This window comes from Lygodium microphyllum, chromosome 17 (genome assembly GCF_053477565.2).
Source record: "Lygodium microphyllum isolate KBCC chromosome 17, Lygodium_microphyllum_v1.1.10, whole genome shotgun sequence".
Taxonomy (NCBI): Eukaryota; Viridiplantae; Streptophyta; class Polypodiopsida; order Schizaeales; family Lygodiaceae; genus Lygodium; species Lygodium microphyllum.
Window position 1 is genome coordinate 16,254,082 of NC_141151.1, and position 17,841 is coordinate 16,271,922.

Below are 17,841 nucleotides of genomic sequence, written 5' to 3' on the forward strand. Positions count from 1 at the left end.
ATAACCAACACAACCATGAATACCACATGAAGGTAAATATCATTTCATGATCAAGCAAATAGAGAGAACCATTCACTCAATCAACTCTCTATTCATGGATTTGGGTAACCATCTTCTCATGGATTGGGTAATTAATTTGAGTAACCCTTCTTTAGACAAAATTCATGGAGTAAGTATTCATGGAAGCAATCTTTTAATGGACAGCCTAATATCTCCACATTACAATAGATAACACAAAGAAAATCAACATTTCAAATTTAAAAGGGGGACAAATCTTCACCAATGGAATGGGAGGAATAGATTAACAAATTGGAGATGCATTTTACACACTACTCCAGCAATGATGAAGCCAAGATTTACTATGCAAACCTTCATCTTGAAGGATATGCTCATATGTGGAGGTACATGAGGAAAGTTGGACAAGAGTTCCTCACTTGGTAGGAGTTTAAGAAGGCTATGCTAGATGTTTTTATCACTCCTATGGAGAAAGAAAAGTTGCAAAAGAGATGGTATGACCTAAAGCAAAGAGGCTTAACTTGTAGAGATCATTCCAATATGTTCTTGAATTTTTCAATGTGTGTCGAGATAATTTTTTATTTGGAAAAACCAGAAAAGTATGTGTATGGACTTGACCTATAAATAAAAAATAGATTTGGTTTCAAAGGTATTGCTTAGTGTCAGTATCTTAAGGGTGTGACAATGAACCTTGTGCAAAACACTAATTAATGAAGTTGTTTTTATATGTCATCATAGTGTGGTTGCATACCTGTTCGAAATACTAAAATATGCCTTGACATCATGGAAAGTGGGTGGATGAATTCCCAATAAAATCCTCCTATGGTCAAGTAGACTTTGGTTAGCCTGGTGGCAGCTTGGTGGCCGGTCAATCTTAGAATCAATTGAGCACCATTTTAGGGGGCTAGTGTGAGCCTATGACTTATGGATAGAGACATTGATGCCCAACTTCCCCTCGTTTCTCACTCTCATTGAACTAAGTGTGGTGCTCACCTACCTCGATCTTGGATGATTCATGAAATGTGTTTATTTTAAGCTTAATGTTAGATTGCTATGAAAGACCATAGTTATGTCTTTAGGAACCTATAGGTCAATCCTTATGGGATGAGGCTAGATGCTTCACATGTGAGGTAGACCTAGGAAACACCTAGTCATCTAAGTCTACACACTCAAAGTTAGCTCAGATGGTGGTGACTAGGATTGGTGGTCCTCAGATGATGGTCCTTAGACGACTACCGAACTACCCTCCCTAAGGGAATTAGGTTTGGATATGTCTTGCATGGTATTAGATCTATGTTAAATTTTAACTACACTCCATCACTTTGATGATATTAAAATTATTATATAAGAATTTTTAAGTTTATTTAATATTGTGGTAAAGTGAACTAAAAACTAAAACTTATTCTTTTAGGGACTTCTTCACCAAATTTTGGGCCACGAGATATTTCAAGCATTATATTCTTCAACTTATGGATCGAGAAATTTTGATTTCTTAATATTGCTTGATTACTCTCAAGACCTTGCTTGGATTAGATTGGCAAGCAATCCAAGAGAAAAGTTGAAATTTGTGCAGTGGAAATTATCTAGTAGATGTTGAAAAGATCAAGCACATTGAAAATGATATTTTAAGTGCTCAAATTCTCGAAGCACCTAACTTGGTTGAAGCCTTTTGGTTCTTCAAAATTAAAGATTCAAAATCCCTTATTCTTATAACTAAGGAATCAATCGATCAATATCGGTATATATATTCATGACTCATAAGAGTTATAAGCCCTAATACAACCTCCTAATTCTTTCATCCCCAACCTAAAAATATCTAGTTGCCTCGAATATTCTCTCTTGTCCATGGATGTATACAAAAATCCTCTTGAAAAATATATAGTCGAGCCTAGCAAAACCATTATTAATTTGCCAGTAGAGTATAAATTTAGGCCAATTAATATCTTGTAAATAAAAGGAAAGGAATTCAAAGAAGTGAATAACATATGAAATCTAAATAATTTTATGACTTGTACTTTAATAAGGAAATAGTCTTAAGAAATTCATGAGCATAATAAGTCATTAGAAAGATTGTAAGGAAAAAATGTTAGGGCACTCTCTTACATTTGGTATCTTGTGCAACAAAACTTCTGTTTGATGTTTCCCTTGATATACCAGGCAGGCTCGCAATGCAACCTACCCTTGCGAGAGCACGTGTTTTTTTGATGGACTGGATTTGTATACCACCCCACTACTAGTTCTTTTACACTTGCTAGTGGATGGAGTATATGGGTTGGTATTGAACCTCCACCAAATATGAATGCACATTGACCACATTGGCAACCTTGAGTATGAGTTGTGGAGGATCTTTCGGGTTGAGAGGCTCAATATAGTTCGACTTTTTACCTTCTACATAGGTTTTCCAAGGCATATAGAGTATGATATACCATAGGAAACTTGTCCTACATGATTTACATCATCCCTCAAAAATGATATTTGGACATGTGATGCATCAGTAGGTGTACCAAACTTGAAGCTTGTGTACAAAGTAAGACTTTAACTTCTCAAAGGACCTTTTGTTGGATTTGCACCTTTGGTTGACTTTGTTTGAAGGTAAAAAAGAAATTGTCTTTGAAGGCAAGAAATAACTCTACCTACATTAAATATAGATAATTAGTATAGTTGGTGAAAATTTTCCAACATATTACTTGTTGAAAAAAAAATACTAGCTCTCTTGGATAGCAAATTAATAGCAATGTGGAAGTAGCACAGTGGTATTAAGTTGATAACATAATGTTAGCTATGTAGGTGGTAGATTAGTAGCAGTGTGGAACTGGCAAACTAGAAATAGTAAACTAGTATCAAGCTGGTGACCAAACAGTAGCTCCCAATTTGCCAATAGGATAGCACATTGGTAGCATACTAATAGTAGCAGAATAATAGCACATAAAAGTAGCAAACTGATATCAAGCAAGAAAGAACTCAACGTGCACTAAAGACAGATAATTAGTACAGGTGTCAACAAATTCCTAACATATTGATCGTTGAAAAAACATAATGCTCTCTTCAATGGTAGACTAGTAGCAGCCTGGAATTAGTAGAGTGGTATCATGTTGATAACAAAATGTTAGCTCTCTTAGGTAGCAGATTGGTAGCAAAGTAGAGCTAGAAAGTGATAGTTTGATATCAAATAAAAAACCAAATGGTAGCTCCTAATTTGCCAATCCAATAGCATAGTTGTAGTAGACTAGCAACATACCAAAATAAACAAATTGGTAGGCATACCAAAACTTGTAGACTAGTATCAAGTTGAGAAAAAAATGATAGCTCCCATGCTACCAATGTTGTAGGACATTGGTACTATACTAAAAGCAACTCATTGCTAACACTCTAGTAGCACTCTCGTAGCATAGTAGAAATAGGAGATTGGCGTGAAGACGAACAAAATGGTAGCTCCCAAACTACCAACCTGGTAGCACACTAAAAGTAGCATGATGGTATAACATTGGGAACAAAATGGAAACTTCAACCTACTGATTTGATAGCACACTAGTGTACCATAGCAATATCTTGTTAGTGCCTACTTGCCAAAAAGTAGTACCTTGGTTTAGCAAACTAAAAGGGGCTAAAAGTGGAATGGTACCTTCCATCCTATAACCTCCCATGCTAATAGCAAACTGGTAGTTCTCAGAAAGTAATCTCTTGGACCTTGAGCATGGTAACAGTGTGGTAGCTAACAATTGGCCAACGTGCTAATAGGATGGTAGATTATAATTTTGTAATCACCCAAATCTTTCAATGGTTGGCAATATGTTAGCTTCTTGTGCATACAGATGGTAAGTAATATTAGAATGGTACTCCTTATATCATTGACAAGGTACTAGCTATAATTTGGTAGTAGGGTGGGAGCTAATAGTAAATTGTTAGCAAACAATGCTCTCATAATAGCTGAGTCTTAGGTGGTAGTGGACTAATAGTTAAATCAATGGAGTAGGAAACTTGCAATATGCTAATAGCCAATAGTTTTGTGTCAATGAGAGAAAGAATACAAGAATGTGTGATAGACAATGCGATTGCATATCGGACTCAATGTACAACCACATGCAATTGAAGAACGATCAAACGACTCACAGATTGATGCGAGAATGAAGAAAGAAAACATAAGGTTGCTCAAGAAGATGCATTGGGTGTCTTGTATACACTTTTCTCCCAATATGCTTTTGAAAAATATTCTTTTTGTTAGGCGAGACATGTGTATTGTTTGTCCAAAAGGACACTACTATATCTTTAACTTCCTCTATAATTACACTTCTTGTCCATGGTTGTCACTCACACAAATGCAATGGCAGCATTGTCTCCTTGTGTTGCAATCGAGATCTAGCTACGTACAGGTTTCTTTGATGTGTAGCAAGAAGCTATGATGCAATTGCTATATTTGGTTTCCTCGTATGGTTTGTAGAATTCAATAGCATTATGGTACTTGCCTATTTCAAGAACAAATTTTTTGAGCATTTTGGTTTCTTCGTTGCCTTGAGCATGTTGTGCAATCCACTCACAAAAAGACTTTGCTTAGCACTGGAAACCTCGGGTTGATTACATTGACTTTATAGGTCTTGGAGCCCCAAGAGGAACACCAAGAAAATGGGGTATCTACTACAAGAAAATGTGAATAAGAAATATTCACACAGCTTCATGGAAACAATTCTCCCATGGCTTTAACTTGAACCAAATTCATTATGCTCTTCATATTCTTCACAGAATTCTTCAAAATATCACAAAGACACAAGGTAATACACCACTTTGAATGGAAATCATCACATATTATTCTTCTTCAAAAGTTCCATAGCTTCTCTTACAATCTCTCACTCATATATACATTGTTTTTCATAGATTTGACTATCTCTCACACTCTTTCTCTCTCTCTCAAACATTCTCTCTCTCAATAGTACAACGAGATCATAAAAAATAATCATTCATAACCCCTTTTAGGTCACGGACACCCCTTCCAAGAGGTATGTTTAGTATGAAAGGTCACAGGACCACTACAATGTCCCTTGAGAGCTCAGTATTGTCACTTCAGTTCAATCTTTACTTCAAGTCTTCGGGAACTACTTATTCAACTTCTTTGAGCTAATTTGAACTTATATTCATCCCTTCCCAAGATTGGAAAACTTTCCCAAGCTACACATTCATCCATTATCACACTTACAAAGGCATAAAGAACAAAATAGAACAGAAATAGAGGATCTACATATGCTCAATAGAGTATCTACAGACGCTCAACAAAGGATTAATAGAAGGTATTAAAAAGTATTAAGCTCATCTAGATCATTCAAACCCATCAAAAATCAATTAAAATGCTTCAAACACACTCAAACTTCATCAATCCTTATTCTATCCCTTCATATAGGTAGAAAATAGAGCAAAACAAAAGGTCAATAGACTCAAAAATGCACAATCAGATATTAACAGGACATCAACGAAACATGTCGGAACATCATATCTCCACTATAAAACATCAGGAGCTTTCAAAACGTTATCAACCTCATCCAAAACACTCTCAAACACTTTCAAAACAACTAAACATCATACAAAATCCATAAAAAATCAACCATTCAATCCACAAAAATAACAAAACTCAACCAATAAGTCAAATTATTTCAACCCTCAACATATCCTCACAGTTAATTAGGGAGCGTCCTCGTGACCTAGGAAAAAGAGAATATAAGTTTAGAATATATCTCAACTCTATCTTCTTTATCATCTTCAATAATACCATCCAACCATGACCCCAACTCATTACCTGTTTCTACTAAAGAATACAATGAAAGGAAAATACCTTTATTCATTATCTCAACCTTGAAATAGAACAACATGAAAAACATGTAAAGGATATAAGAGGTTTGTTTTATTCCACCATAAGCATTCATCCTGTAGATAACATCTCGAACCACCATCAATCATCTTCTCAATCAGCTTCATCTTTATCTTTAACTCCACGCAAGAGGGATAAAATACCACATTTACACCATAAAACATATACACAACTCACATGGACACAAGAAAATATAGTCTAAATGGCACATGCTCCCAAAAATTGAAGAGCAAGGAGAAAGATTTTCATTAAAAAGGATCAATACATCCAAGAGTGTCCACAGCTATGTAGGATGAAGATATTTTTTATTGAACTTTAGATTTATGTGAATGTGTTTTAAGTTGGGGTTGGTTTTATTGTTTCTTTTGTGTAAAATATGAGGAATATAAAAAAATATGGTTTCCATTCCCCAAATCCATATTACTATTCTGCTCCCTGTAGTTGAATCCAATAAGGAATTATTAACTTGGCATTGATGTATTGCTTGGAAAGAAAATCATTCCAGCCAATCTCTATCTATCCCCAAATAATTATACTTGAGGCTTATGCTTCTTTATGGAAAAATAAGAATTCTATGATTATTTGATTTGTTACATAGTAGTAATGAAAAATAATTTGTGCATTGATATAGGTTGTGTGTAGATGTGTAAACCCAATCCTAACATAGAAGTTTAAATTGAAAACCAAATACAACCCCAAACGCAGAACCAGAATCTTGTCCCCGCACTAACCCCAGCAGCGGAGGCACAAGAGAAGAAGTTTCTTCTCAAAAAAATCAACCCTCCGGAATTTGATAGGAAAGCGAAGACTATTGAAGCCGATGCCGAAGTATGGATTGAATCCAAGGAAGATTACTTCAGTGCAGTAGGAAAAACACCTACAAACCAGGCCATGATTGCCAAGCTCAAACTTACCGACAAAGCTAGGCTCTAGTGGAAGCAATGGTGTAAAGACCAAGTAGTCACGAAAAGCACGGTAACTTGGGATAAGCTAAAAGAAGAAGTGCATGGAAGATACATGCCACCTACGTACAGAACTCAGAAGATGAATGAGTTCTTTAAGTTGAAATAGTTGGGCCTGTCTCTGGAGGTGTACTACTTGAAATTTGTCTCCTTGTTAAAATACGCCCTGACAATAAGTATTCCCCAACAAGTCTCGAAGTTCTGTGATGGGCTGAACCCACCAATGAACACTTGATTGGAATCAATGCGTCCTTCAGATTTACAAGATGCATTAATAAGAGCAAGACCCATTGCCTGAGAAGTCTAGCCAAAATCTAGGAATAATAGACCCTAGTCTCACAAAGACCAAAATCCAGGGATGTTGAAAGCTTAACTTAAAAGGGCGCAAGGACAAAGTCAAGGCCAAGGGAAGAAGCCAAGGGCAAATGCAATCAGTAACTTTGTCCCTATTCAACAAAATGATCAAATTCTGCGATGTTTCACTACAAGGAATCTAAGCACTTCAAAAGAGAATGTCCCAAACTTGGCGATGATCATCGTCAAGGAAAATTCAGTGGCCAAGCTAGGGCTACCCATGGCCGCAGACGTGTAGCAATAGGGAGGGTGAAAACTTCCAATATCACCACCAAGGGAATCAACAAAGACTCGTTGTCCATGGAAGCTGAGATCGAGAGGGCGTCAGTTCATGCCACTCTCCATAAAAAGGACCCGAATCGCCAATTTTTGGTGATCCAAATACCATCAGATTACCAAGCTAAGAAATTCAAAACCTTGATTGACTATGGCAGCACTCATTCTTTCATTTCACCAGCTTGTGCAAGAAGATTAGGGATAGCCACTATAGTTGCACCTACTTTGCTTGTCGAACTAGCAAATGGGTGAGAAATCACTTGCATTAGACAAACTGCTAAGGTGGAATTTCTACTCGAAAATGAGCCCACATCTATTAGGTTTAGGGTAATGACTCTAGGAGTCCATGAGTACCTACTCGGGATGGACTGGCTAGTCCCCAACAATGCCCACATCCATTGTGGGAAGGGTCAAGTCTCCTTTCGAAATCCTAAAGGTGAGTTAGTGACAACTCAAGGAGAAGCAGGTAAACCAAAGATCCAGCTAGCCAAGGTAACTCGAATAGCTCAAGGAATAAGGAAAGGATTACATGTCTCTCTGATCAAGTTAAACAAGCCGGAACAGTAGGTAGAGGACTCCAATGAAGAACCATCATGGTTAAAAGAGTACGCGGATGTGTTCCTAGAAGAGTTGATAGAATTACCATTGCCTAGGGAAGTGGATCATGAGATTAAGGTGATACTAGGTGTTGCTCTAGTTGCCAAAAGGCCCTACAAGATGTCCATTCTTGAAGCTATTGAGTTAAAAGAGCAAGTCAAACAACTATTGGACCAAGGTACATACGCCCCAATAGTTCTCCTTGGGGGGCTCCAGTCTTGTTCCAAAAGAAGAAGGATGGTACACTTCGCCTTTGCATTGATTATAGAGGCCTAAACCAAGTAACCATCAAGAATAAATACCCCATTCTAAGGATATATGAGTTACTTGATTGATTGCAGGGAAAATGAATCTTCTATAAGATTGAATTGAGGCTAGGATACTACCAGATTTTCATCAAGGATGAGGATATTTCTAAGACAGCATTCAACACCAAATATGGTCATTTCGAATTCATAGTAATGTCTTTTGATTGACTAATGCTCATGCCACATTTAATAGGCTAACGCATGACATTTTTAGACCATATCTTGATGATTTTGTACTTGTCTTCTTTGATGACACCTTGGTTTATTCCAAGGAAGAGAAGGATCATGAACCCTAAGTTTGCATCGTCCTTGAAACTATACTACTGTCAAAGACATGAGTAGTTTTCTTGGATTAATAGGTTGGTACAAGATCTTCATAAAGGCCTATGCCTCAATCATAGCACCCCTCACAAATCTGTTAAAAAAGCAGGTTGTCATAGTATGGACACCCACCGAACAATCGAGTTTTGGCCAACTCAATCATAGCTTAGTGACAGAACCAAATCTGAAACTCCTTGACTTTAGCAAGGAATTCGAAGTTGTCACAGATGCTAACTCACTTGCACTAGACTGTGCACTAATGCACAAAGGCCATCCCATAGCATATTCTTCAAGAAAGCTAAAAACCCATGAAAGGAATTATGTTACTCATGACCTGGAGCTACTAGCAATTATTCATGCTCTCAAACTTTGGCGACACTATTTGCTTGGTAACAAGTTCTCTTTGGTCACGGACCATAAGAGCCTCAAATGGATCTTCACCCAAACCGACCTCAATATGAGGCAACGTCGTTGGATTGAAGTTATGCAAGAATATGACTTTGAGATCAGATATCGACCCTCAATAGTGAAATCATTAGCAACTATGGTGTCAATGCCTAGCAACCCTATCCTTGAATTAGCTAAGGAGGAAGCTAGCCATGACCCAGAATATTTGAAGATGATAAAGAAGATTTTAGAAAAGGACCAAAACCCCAGACTTAAGGTCAAGTATCAAGAATTTTCTATCAATGGGGGACTTGTCTATTTTAGAACATGATTATGCACACCCTCAAGCAAGAAACTCAAACAGAGAATACTCTGGGAAGCACATGACTCCCCCTTTTCAGGCCATCTTGGATATGTCAAGACCCTCAACATGGTCAGGAAAAGCTACCATTGGGAAAGGCTTAAGGGAGATGTACTCAAATATGTTACGGAATGTTTGTCTTGCCAACGCATTAAGGTAGAGCATGTCAAGATGCCTAGGAAGCTGCAACCTCTTAACATTCCCTAGATGAAATGGAAATTTATCAGTATGTGGAGCCCCGAGAGGAACACCAAGGAAAAGGGAATTCTCTTGCAAGAAAATCTATCTTGTAACATCAACAAGCTTGTTTATCATGTTTCATATGATCACAATGAAGAAAAGAACACCAGGCACAACAAATCTTCATGCAGCATACAGAATAGTCTACAGAACAAATCTTCATGCAGCATACAGAACACATACAGAAGCATACAGAACAGTCTACAGAACAGTACCAGAACAGCTATAGTACAGAACAGAACAGAGCAGAGACAGAAGCTCTACAGAAGACCTACAGAAGGTTACAGAAGATCATCAAAACCTCATAACTCATACTCAAATCATTCCAAACTCTCACAAACCATTCAATAAACTTTTACAATATCTCAATCTTCATCAATCAACACTCCATCCCTCCTTACAGAAGACAATCAGAACAAAACAGACCAAAACAGAGCAAAACAGAAGGTATACAGAACCAATCAGAACCTATCAGAACATCACAGAACCACCAACAAACATCATGAACTTCCAAAACACCATCATTATCATCCAAAACACTCTCAAACCACTTCCAAACCAATCAATCATCTCATAAAATCAACCATTCAGCTCTCAAAAACAACAAAAATCAGCCAAAAAACAAGTCATTTCAACACTCAACATATCCCCACACTTAATAAGGAAGCGTCCTCGCGACCCAGGAAAAAGGGAATACAAGTTCAGGGAAAAGCTCAACTTTGATCTTCAATATCTTCTAAAAAAGAATCCATTTACCACGACCCCAACTTATAACCTGTTTCTAATATAAAAATACAAAGAAAGGAAAACCCTTTATTCATTAACACCTCTTAGCAAACTAAAAATCACAACAAATTTGTAAAGGATATAAAAGTTTGCTTCTTCTTCATCAACATCAGCTTCAATTCTCCATCCATGAACCCATCACCACAAATCTCCAAAATATAGCTCGTACACAAAATCCAATAGGAAACCACCACGTTCATTTGACATAAATAAACTCACAACACAAACACTAATACACAACACAACCATCTGAATGACTCCTTCAAAAAGAGAGATTTTCATTAGAAAGCATCCATTATACATTGGAAAGGTATCAATGAAGATGATCCCTCTTAAAAGATTGATGTTGTCGGAAACGATCCATAGATAAGGATTCATCTACAAAGTTTTTGGGAGGATTTTGAAAAAATTGGAGATAGCACATCCTTTCCAACAGGACCAGGTATCTGCTAGGCAAACAAAGGGCATGAAAATACAATATGTCCAGCTGTTGGGAATCAATATTCACATTGACATTCATGCACAACTTTGGAATAGGCTTGGAATCATTATGAGAGTGCCTATGCATATATGCCAGGTACCAAGCAAAGTGAGCAGTTAATCTCACTGAGGGATCTGTAGACTGTGAATACTGCTGGGCAAAATGAACATAGTTCTGATAAGCTTGACTGGAAGCTGTCCATTCTCCTGGAATTACTGGCCAATTGATCTGCGGTCCTGTAAGGCAATCATCCGAACTCCATCCCCTTCTTCTGGAAATCTGATTATCAAACCCGTCACAGTCACTAACCAACTGAGGTGGTTGAGATATGGAAGTGTTAGGAGAGGGTAATGGAATAAGGAAAAGTGGATGAAGGGAAGGATAGGAAAAATCATAAAAAGAAGAAAAGGTTAAAGAAGGAGTGGCAGAAATTTGTAAGGAATCACTAAGGAACGGTGTTAACTGATAAATAGGAAATGTGGAGGGTACATTAATGGATGGAGAAGGACAGGGTGGAGAAGGGGAAAATACCCTATCCTCAATAAAGGAACAATATGTGAAAATGGGAATGTGAGGGAAAGATGAAGGCTGGAAAAGAAGGGGTAAAATAGTTGTGGAATTAGATTGACAAAGGGAAAAATATATAGCATATCGGTGAGCCATTTGTTGGTAATAGAGGAGGGTAGGAACAGAAGGTCCTAAGAGAGATCGTCTATGATAGGCATCAAAGAAGGTAGCATCAGACGGATTATGTTTTGATAGATAGGTTAAGAGATCCATCCTCAGTTGATTAGTACTTTGGGCAAAGGTAGGAGCTGTGTTTTGTCTTTGATTTAGGACCACCGAATCAATCATGGGATGCCACGAATTATCATGACAATTAGCTACTTTGGAGGAATAATTCTAAAACATGTCAGCTATGCGCAACTCCAAATGATTGACATACAAAATAGCTTGTAAGACCACATCCCCCACAAACCATGCCATATCCACCTCATCTGGAATTAACAAGTCTCCTCGTAGATACATATACAACATCAACATGGTATCTGGCGTGACAGAATCTTCAAACACCATTCTGACTACCTCTGTCAACAACTCAGCAGACCAAGCCCCACTCCAGCCATCCTCTGGAAAAGGTAAATCCATCGTGGAAAGCTTCATGTAGAAGACCAGCTTCTGTAAGTGGTAGTGGACAAAGAAAGAATGGTCTGGTAGAACATATTCCTGAAACTGCTCAAATGTAGACCATAACAAGTCCATTCTGGACTGCAATCTTTCCACTTTATCTTGGAATAGAGGGCACAAAGTAGCTTGTCTCTGAAGAGCAGCCAAGTCCTGCTGTGAAAGAGAAGGAATCAATGGAACATTAGGGCTTGGAGGAACAGAGCGGGACTTTGCAAGTTGATCTTGCAACTGCTTGATTTGGGAGGCTTGGTTGGCACTGTGTCATTAGCAGTCTGTAAAGCTGAAAGTTTGTCATCTAAGATAGCTTGGAACTCCTTCGCTTCTCTGGACATCCTCTCCTTCTCTTCTGAAAGGCTAGTAACCTGGGATTGAGCCTCTAGTAACTAGGTCTTCAAAGAAGAAATCTCATCGCTTTGGGTGGCAACCAGTTAGGTTTGTTGTTCCATTTGCTTAAATAAATCTGCTAGGGTATCCTTAGCAGAAGCTAACTCAGATGTTGCCTTATGCAACTGGTCCTTAGACTGCATGAGCTTGTCATAAAAGGACGCGTACAGCTGTTGAACACAGGCTGTCACTGACAACTCAATGGAACTTTGAATATCTTTACAGAGGAAAGGAATCGCATCTCCTGAGACTAGATTGTTTAGGGAGGGAACTGATATATCCAAGGATCCTTCCCGATGTGCTCTGAACAGGTTAGTACAAGTGAGATACCCAGGGAGGTCACTGCCAGAAGTAGCAGGAATAGGTACTGAAGGAAGTACGAAAGGAGCTTTATCCGCTACCCTCTTCAAGCGTTTGCGTTGAATGACCAAGGGAGGCGGAGAATCATCATCCTCTATGTCAATGGGTTCTGACTCTTCTGAAGGTGGAGAAGGAGGTACTGGATCTGATGGAGGAGGTGGAGGCATAGTCTTCTGTAAACCTGAATAGGTCAAAAAGGCAGATAAATATGATCCATATGTGACATTGGTAACATTACCCCTGGTGACTTTGACGAAATGTTGATCCATTTTAGTGAGGAGGTAAGTGCTCCAATCAATAGCAACTCCTTTCAACACCATCCTGGAAGCTGTGAAAAGCTCTTTGGACAAATAGTGGGATGGCGTTTTGGCAGGCATAAACCTGTCCTGAAGAAACTGACAGATTGTCTTCCATACGGGATCAGTGATTATAGAAAAGGAAACTCCTGAAGAGTTTATCACCTTCTTAATATCCAGCATTTCCCTTGTCTGCTTTTGCAACAGCTTCAAAATCTCTTCATTAGAGAAAAGCTGACGAGTGGTCACAAAAGGTTCACCTTTGAAGGGTAGAGACAGAGCCTTCCCTAAGCCGCGAGGTGTCAAAGTCATAGAAATTCCTTGGACTACGCCTGTCTTCTTGCTGTAAGAGGCCAGGAACTCATCACATAACGACGGATCCTCTGGAAGCAACGGAAAAGAAGTAGCCACAAAAGCAGCAAGTCCCGCCTTCGTGAGAGGCTCAAAAGTAAGTAGGGAAGAGTAATCCCTACTAACTAGTGGGACGTACTGGATAGGGGGAGGAGCATGAGAAGGCGCCATTCAGATGGGTACACACACACCACAAACACAGACAATCAAGGAGAATGCCTGCAAAGCAACAGACAAAAAACCAAGGATAAGAGAATAACCAAACAAGAAAAACGTGACTCGACCAACTAACCCCAAGCAAACTGCATCCTAGAAAAAATTCGACATGACCTTGAGACATATGCGACCGAAAGCTTCATGCGATGCATCAGACAAACACCTAGAATCCCGTAACAGGCAATAAAAGAAAAAACTGCATACCGTACCCGTAACCGTAACAAAGACAGGAAACCAAAACAATACCACATCCGACACATATCAATACTACATCGGTGATAAACCAAGACTGGACCATGAAAACAACTCTAATGACTGTGCATACCCATCCCACGAAACGGTTCATTAAAAAGGGGAATTAAGTGCAGTGAGGGGGAATTAATTTAATGAAGGGTTGATTTTAAGAAATTATTAAGAATGGGTGAATTTTTATTAGGTGATAAACCTTAGCAAGAAAACGGCGGTTCCTTATTATAAATTTAATTACCAATTATTAGGTTAAAACGGTGCTTTTATTCGATTCCCGGACTTCGATACCCGACTGGGTCTCTAAATGCAAGTTCATTGATTACAATTTAAGGTGATGTGGAGCGCTTTTTTGCCAGCACGTGCTCATGTGACGGCTGGTTCATTTTAATTAAAAATTAAAGTGCCTCTGTAGCGCACGTAGCGCGTGCTAAGTGAACGGCTGGTTTATTTTAATTAAAAAATATGTGTGTGTTTAGCATGAATGCGCGTGGAAACGGTGGGTGAATAAAGAGTTCATTTTAACAATTAATTTGTGATTAAGGGGGAAATGAAAATAAATAAAACACATAAAATAAATACCTGGAAGGGGTGTGTATGTAATGCAGAAATGCGTACGGAAGAGTCTCCCAAAAGAAGTGAATCCAGTAAAGGAAAAGTAAAGACCACTGATGAAACAACAACGACAACACCTTAGCGGATGTGTGGATTTGGTTTGTGTTGGTTTTTTATTTGTATTTTATTTTAATTTTTTGTGTTAAGTTGTGATTATTGATGGTTGAATAAATGGAAAATGATCAAGGGAGGTGAGGGGAATTGTTTAGAATTTTTTAGAAATTTTTGACTATTTTTAAATGAATTTTCTACATTTATTGGCAATTTAGGGGTAAAAGTAGGAAATAAGTAATTTTCAGAAATTTTAGGGTGGGTAATTTCCAGCAGACAAACTCCCAAAAATTGGCAAAAAGTAAAGGGAATTTTTAGAAATTTTTGTGAATTATTTTGATGGAAAAATTAATTTAGAAACTAATTAAATCATATAAATCATTTTAATCAGATAAGTCAATTAGAAGTAAGTCAGTTAAGTCAGGTTAGTCTGGGTAAGTCATGTAAGTCACAGGAAGTCAAGTCAGGTTGGATAAGTCAGATAAGTCCAGTTAGTAGAAACTAACCTAAAGGGGGTTAGGTAACCTAAGGTGGGTTAGGGTTAGGGTTAGGGTTAGGGACAACTAACTAGGATTAGTTAGTTAGGAGGTGGGGTTAGGGTTAGGGTTAGTGTTAGGGACAACTAACTAGGGTTAGTTAATTAGGGGGTGGGGTTAGGGTTAGGGTTAGTGTTAGGGACAACTAACTAGGGTTAGTTAATTAGGGGGTGGGGTTAGGGTTAGGATTAGTGTTAGGGACAACTAACTAGGGTTAGTTAATTAGGGGGTGGGGTTAGGGTTAGGGTTAGTGTTAGGGACAACTAACTAGGGTTAGTTAGTTAGGGGTTAACTGGAGTTAAGTTAGAGGTTAACTAATGTTAAGTGAATTGTGATTAACTAAGGTTAGTGATTAACTAAGCTTAGGTTAGTAACTAACCTAGGTGTGGTTAGAGGAGGAGGAGGTGGTTGTAGGTGGAGGTGGTGGGGGAGGTGGAGGTGGTGGGGGAGCGGCGGCACGGCCGGGGAGTGGCGGTCCACGCGGCGGCGGCTGGAGGCTACACGCAGACGGCGTCCGGCAGCTCGGCGGGGCGGTCTCCTGCTGCGACGAGGGCGGCGGCGATGGCTTTGTCCACAGGCGGCGGCGTCAGCAGTGACAGTCCCAGGCGATGACGAGGGAGGTGGCGGCGAGCGCTGTGACGGAAGGCTCAGACGGCAGCGGCGCTGTGGGGGAAGATGAAGGGAAAGGAGAGGAGCGTGGGAGGGAAGAAGGAGAAGGAGGGAGGGTGGCAGGATGAAGGACAGCAGGATGAGGGAAGAAGGGGAAGGAGGGAGGGAAGAAGGAGAGAGGAGGGAGGGAATGGAGGAGGAGGGTGGAAGGAGGGGAGAGGGAGGAAGAAGATAGAGGGGAAGGAGGAGAAGGGGGGGGGAAGGAGGAGAGAAGGAGGAGGGTAGAGGGGTACGCAGGGAGAAGAGGGAGAGGGAGGTGGTTGGAGGGAAGGGGTCGGGTGGTTGGGGGGAAGGGATGGGCAGGGCCAAGGGAATAGGGGGGTGGGCAGGGTCAAGGGGAATAGGGGGGTAAGGGACAAGGGGGATGGGCAGGGTTAAGGGCGCGTACCCCCGTCCCGCGCACGTGCGCGGGGCGGGGTAAAAAAATTTACCGTGACGGGATTGAAATGGCACCAGGATGACGATATGGGTCATGCGGACACGACCAGGACATGTGGAGACGCATAAAATCGAAAAAGGGTGCGTTCACGCGCAAAACGGGCGCGCGAATACAAATAAAAATAAAGAAAATTTAATAACTCCCAATCCGGACATCAAAACGAAATGCTATAAAAACAAAAAGTGGGCAGGACATCAGGGGGAAGACGGGGAAAATGTGCAACGAAAGTTCCAGGGGAAAGACAGGGCGGTCACATACAAAAAACACAAAAAATGGGTCAAAAAACGCAATTAAAAATTAATATCGGAAGATCCGTGCATCGGAACAAGGCTCACGAAAAAGGAAAAATGCACAAAAAGATGTGCCCGACAATCTTATCACATCAAAACATAGTTCTGACTGAGATAAGACGTGTTCACGTGGGAAAAACCCAAAAAAAAACCCGAAAATGGAATCGGAAATTAATATTGGACGAATCGTTCACCGGAATGACATGCAATAAGAAGGAAAAATGTCCGCAAGAAGGGGTGACACATGGTTGGCACATGAAACTGCAGTTTCGGTGGAAGTAGAAGGGGTTCACATGTGAAAAACTCCAAAAATATGCTTGAAAACTCATTTAAAAAGTAATAAGTAAAAATTCGGAAGTCGAAAGAGGGGGGAGGAAAAAGAAAATAGGTGGGGGAAGACAGGAGGACACGATGGTCAAATCAAATTGGAATTCCGATGCCAAGAGGGCAGGTTCATATGGAAAAATGTCAAAAATACGCACGAAAAAGGTGTAAAAAACCGGAAAATTAATAATGGACAAACCATACATCGGAATGACTCGGAGTAAAAAGGAAAAATGTCAGGGAAAAAGTGGTTGTCAAGGCTATGATGTCAGAGCATGGTTCTGGAGCAAGAAAAGTGCGTTCACATGGAAAACCGGCTAAGGTGCGCAAAATGCTTCAAAAATTAATAACTCAAAAACCGTGCACCGGAACAGGGGTAGGTAAAAAGGAAAAATGGTCAGGGCAAATGGAGGAACAGGGCTATGTGGTTGGATTTGGACTTCGGTGAACGTAGGATGCAGTCACATAGTAGGACCTCAGAATTAAGGAATAAAGGAAAACTGGAAGGGAACAGCCCCAAGGGTGGGTGGAACATAACCGGGTGGGTGGGAAGGGACCCCATGAGGGTAAAAGCAAGTCATGGCATGCATGCATGAGTAGGTTGAGGCATATGCAGAGGGATATGCAATATAGACGCGCAGCGATGCGTCCCCACACTTAAGACCTTAACGGATAGGGTTAACCGAGCAACAGGGACCTAGGACCACGCCACAGACCATCCACTAACTTCCCCATACTTAAAACATGACTGTCACGAAGAAACAGAAGGTGTAGGGTTAGAAAAACTTGGCCCGTTTCGTCAAAAATCAAGGTTGAGTGTCAATGGCACGTCCAGTGTGGTTGTCGGCGTTGGAGGGACCAAGGCATCTTCTCGGCACAGGTCCGTCATGGAAGGGACCACGCGGCAGTACCCAGGGAGGTAGCTGATGGAAGG